General features: G+C 43.9%; 1 pseudogene; it reads left to right on the top strand.

The window, feature by feature from the left end:
• Window positions 1–1,926: 1,926 nt before the first annotated feature.
• On the top strand, window positions 1,927–4,651 carry LOC138848785 (integrator complex subunit 9 pseudogene; annotated as a pseudogene).
• Window positions 4,652–4,995: the final 344 nt, after the last annotated feature.

The following is a 4,995-nucleotide window of genomic DNA, read 5'->3' as shown; positions in this document are numbered from 1 at the left end:
TCCAGTTGTAGTGATTTTTTGAGATTCCTTTTTGGGGCAGGTTTGTGGTTCATAGTAAAACAAAAGAAAGGTTTGGAGATACACAATATGTCCCAGCCCCAACACTATTCATAGTAGTCCATTTGTGACAACTGATGCACCCATGTTGACACATCATTGTTTCCCAAAGTTCAAAGTGTACATTAAAATTCACTCTTGATGTTTAGTCTATGAATTTAAACAAATATATAATAGGATGTATCTACCATTATGGTATTTTTTGATTGTCACATTTTTTCAAATAAGTAAAGCATTGCACAAAAAGATCTTTGAGTATGTATTCTAACTATTCTCCCAAGAAAGCTAGTAGCTAATAAAATATGCTATCATGTGATATTATATAACATAATACAAAATGAAGAAATAGAAATAATATACTATTACACAGATTGAGTAGCCTGTATCCAAAGTTTTGGTACTAGAACAGTTTCAGAGTTTTCCAAATATTTTCATACACATTTTGAGATATCTTGGGCATGGTATCTAATTCTAAACATGAACTCTGTTTCTATATACCTTATGCACATACCTGAAGGTGATTTATACAACATTTTTAGTGAACCTACATTTTGTGTGTGTATTTATTTATTAATATTTAAAACTACCCTCAAATAAAAAGTTAAAATAAAAAAAATTGACACCCCGTTGGCCCAACTAACTAAAAAAGAAGAGAAAAGACCCAAATCAATAAAATCAGAGATGAAAAAGGAAACATTAACAACAGACACCACAGAAATAAAAAGATTCATCAGAAATTACTACAAGGACTTGTATGCCAGCAAACAGGGAAACCTATCAGAAATGGATAGATTCCTGGACACATGAAACCTACTTAAATTGAACCAGGAAGACATAGAAAACTTAAACAGATCCATAACTGAGACAGAAATTGAAATAGTAATAAAGGCCCTCCCAACAAAGAAAAGCCCAGGACCAGATGGATTCACTGCTGAATTCTACCAGACATTAAAGAAGAACTAACTCCAATTCTTCTCAAACTATTCAGAACAATCGAAAAAGAGGGAATCCTCCCAAATTCTTTCTATGAAGCCAGCATCACCTTAATTCCTATGGCGGAAAAAGATGCAGCATTGAAAGAGAATTACAGACCAATCTCCCTAATGCACATAGATGCAAAAATCCTCAATAAAATTCTGGCCAATAGAATGCAACAACACATCAGAAAGATCATCCATCCAGACCAAGTGGGATTTATCCCTGGCATGCAGGGATGGTTCAATGTCCGCAAAACAATCAACATGATACACCATATTAACAGACTGCAGAAGAAAAACCATATGATTATTTCAATAGATTCAGAGAAAGCATTAGATAAAATACAACACCCTTTCATGATGAAAACTGTAAGCAAACTGGGTATGGAAGGAACATTCCTCAATACAATCAAAGCAATTTATGAAAAACCCACGGCCAACATCCTATTGAATGGGGAAAAGTTGGAAGCATTTCCACAATGAGGTTTCACCTCACCCCAGTTAGAATGGCTCACATTCAGAAATGTACAAACAGCAGATGCTGGCGAGGATGTGGGGAAAAAGGGACACTAACCCACTGTTGGTGGGAATGCAAACTGGTTAAGCCACTATGGAAGTCTGTCTGGAGATTCCTCAGAATCCTGAATTTAACCATACCATTAAACCCAGCCATCCCACTCCTTGGAATTTACCCAAAGCAAATTAAATTGGCAAACAAAAAAGCTGTCTGCACCTTAATGTTTATTGCAGCTCAATTCACAATAGCTAAGACCTGGAACCAACCCAAATGCCCACCAACAGTAGACTGGATAAAGAAATTATGGGGGAGAGGGAGGATGAATTGGCGGCGGGGATGAATTTGAGCCGATGGAAGGAGGCGTTCGGCTAGTAAAGGGAGGAAAAGGAAAGACGACCACAGTTCCCATGATGCCCAGAAGGAAGACTACATTTCCCATGATGGTCCGGGAAGGGGGCGTGAGGAAGAAAGACTGCAAGTCCCGTGATGCTCTCGGCGGGCCAGAGAAGGAGCTTGAACCGGAAGACACATGCTGGAGTTGAGGAGTCCTGAGACAGATATTGAAAAACCTAAAGTCCATTATGAAACTGTACTGCCTGTCAGGACACCCAACCTTACCATGCAATGTGCTCAAATTCAAGTCAACCACCATTATGCTGGACTGTGGATTGGACATGACTTCCACACTCAACTTCTTGCCTTTGCCGCTTGTTCAAAGTCCCAGGCTGTCTAATCTTCCTTGCTGGTCCCTGAAGGATGGAAATGCTTTCTTAGACAAGGAGCTAAAGGAGTGCTCAGGTCATGTGTTTGTGGACTCTGTGCCTGAATTCTGTTTACCAGAGACTGAGCTAATAGACCTGTCTACGGTAGATGTGATTCTCATCTCTAACTATCACTGCATGATGGCGCTGCCCTACATCACTGAGCACACTGGATTCACAGGCACAGTGTACGCCACAGAGCCCACTGTTCAGATTGGCCGACTTCTCATGGAAGAGCTGGTGAATTTCATTGAAAGAGTGCCAAAGGCTCAGTCTGCCTCCTTGTGGAAGAATAAGGATATACAGCGGCTGTTGCCTTCTCCTCTCAAGGATGCAGTGGAAGTATCAACCTGGAGAAGATGCTATACAATGCAAGAGGTGAACTCTGCCCTTAGTAAAATCCAGCTGGTGGGATATTCTCAGAAAATTGAGCTTTTTGGTGCAGTCCAGGTGACTCCTCTAAGCTCTGGCTATGCACTTGGAAGCTCCAACTGGATTATCCAGTCCCATTATGAGAAAGTATCTTACGTCTCTGGATCCTCCTTGCTTACCACACACCCCCAGCCCATGGATCAAACTTCTCTCAAAAACAGCGATGTTCTTGTTCTGACAGGGCTTACCCAGATTCCCACTGCAAACCCGGATGGCATGGTGGGAGAGTTCTGCAGCAACCTAGCTCTGACAGTCCGAAATGGAGGAAACGTGTTGGTTCCCTGCTACCCTTCTGGAGTGATCTATGACCTCCTCGAGTGCCTGTATCAATACATTGACTCTGCTGGACTCTCCAATATCCCCTTCTACTTCATCTCCCCAGTGGCTAATAGCTCACTTGAGTTTTCCCAGATTTTTGCCGAGTGGCTTTGTCACAACAAACAGAGTAAGGTGTATCTCCCAGAACCACCTTTTCCTCATGCAGAGCTCATTCAGACCAACAAGCTGAAGCACTACCCCCGCATCCATGGAGACTTCAGCAATGATTTCAGACAGCCGTGTGTGGTGTTCACCGGGCACCCTTCCCTCCGGTTTGGGGACGTGGTCCATTTCATGGAGCTCTGGGGAAAATCTAGTCTCAATACTGTTATATTCACAGAACCGGACTTCTCCTACCTGGAAGCACTGGCTCCCTACCAGCCCTTGGCCATGAAATGCATATACTGCCCCATCGACACACGGCTGAATTTCATCCAGGTGTCTAAATTGCTTAAAGAAGTGCAGCCCCTGCACGTGGTCTGTCCTGAGCAGTACACCCAGCCACCCCCAGCCCAGTCCCACAGGATGGACCTCATGATCGACTGCCAGCCCCCGGCCATGTCCTATCGGCGGGCCGAGGTCCTTGCCCTGCCCTTCAAACGTCGGTACGAGAAGATCGAAATCATGCCAGAGCTCGCAGACTCCCTGGTGCCCATGGAGATCAAGCCTGGCATTTCCTTGGCAACCGTCTCAGCCGTGCTGTACACGAAGGATAACAAGCACGTTCTCCAGCCCCCTCCCAGGCCTGCGCAGCCCACCAGTGGTAAGAAGAGAAAACGGGTGACTGAGGACGTGCCGGACTGCAAAGCTTTGAAGCCTTTGTTGAGTGGCTCCATCCCCGTGGAGCAGTTTGTGCAGACGCTGGAGAAGCATGGCTTCGGTGATATCAAGGTGGAAGACACAGCCAAGGGCCATATTGTCCTGCTGCAGGAAGCTGAGACGCTCATCCAGATTGAAGAAGATTCAACCCATATCATCTGTGACAATGATGAGATGCTCAGGGTGCGACTGAGGGACCTTGTCCTCAAGTTCTTACAGAAGTTCTGAGTGGGACACTTGAGCCATTTCTACTTCCCCGAACTCCTGCAGCCCTTCACGGTGACTGCGCAGCCCACACCACCAGAGGAAAGGAGTGAAAGGCGTGAAAGGCTGTTGGCCCTGTCTTTACAGTGTCATCAAGGAACAAAGAGGTATCGCTCAACAAAATGATCTGGAATGACGACCTGGATCTGGCCAGCCTCCCTAGCTGTGTGTCAGCAAGAACGTTCCCCTCTAAACTTTAGATTTGTTTGCTTCTCAGCTCCGACATTCTTGAGGATTCCAGTAGTTGACAAGCTGCTTCCCGCGACGCTAGTGGTGGGTGGGGAAGCAGAAAGATGCTGCCCGATGTGGCTGTATCTTCATGGCTCACTGGCTTCATACAGGGGAAGCAGTCTTTGATGATGTTCTCCTTACCTGTCTCCAGTGCTCTACCCAATAAGAAAGAATCTCCCAAAAAGCAGTAATTTGAACTTTCAACTGCCTTTTATAGTGTGGCCCATTTTGTTAATAAAACGTATTTTTATAGAAGCAAAAAAAAAAAAAAGAAATTATGGGACATGTACTCTATAGAATACTATACAGCAGTCAAAAACAACGAAATATGGTCATTTCCAACAAAATGGAGGAATCTGGAAAACATTATGCTGAGTGAATTAAGCCAGTCCCAAAGGGACAAATATCATATATTTTCCCTGATTGGCAACAACTAACTGAGCACCAAAGGGGAAACCTGTTGAAGTGAAATGGACACTATGAGAAACAGTGACTTGATCAGCTCTTGTCCTGACTGTTGATGTACAATGTAATACTTTATCCATTTCAGTATTTTCTCTTCCTTTTGTTCTAGTACTATTGGTTGCACTCTGTGATTAACACACAATTATTCTTAGGT

The sequence above is a fragment of the Oryctolagus cuniculus genome, chromosome 2 (assembly GCF_964237555.1).
Source record: "Oryctolagus cuniculus chromosome 2, mOryCun1.1, whole genome shotgun sequence".
Lineage (NCBI taxonomy): Eukaryota > Metazoa > Chordata > Mammalia > Lagomorpha > Leporidae > Oryctolagus > Oryctolagus cuniculus.
The sequence above is the reverse complement of the archived record's forward strand: the minus strand, read 5'-3'. Positions and strand labels throughout refer to the sequence as shown.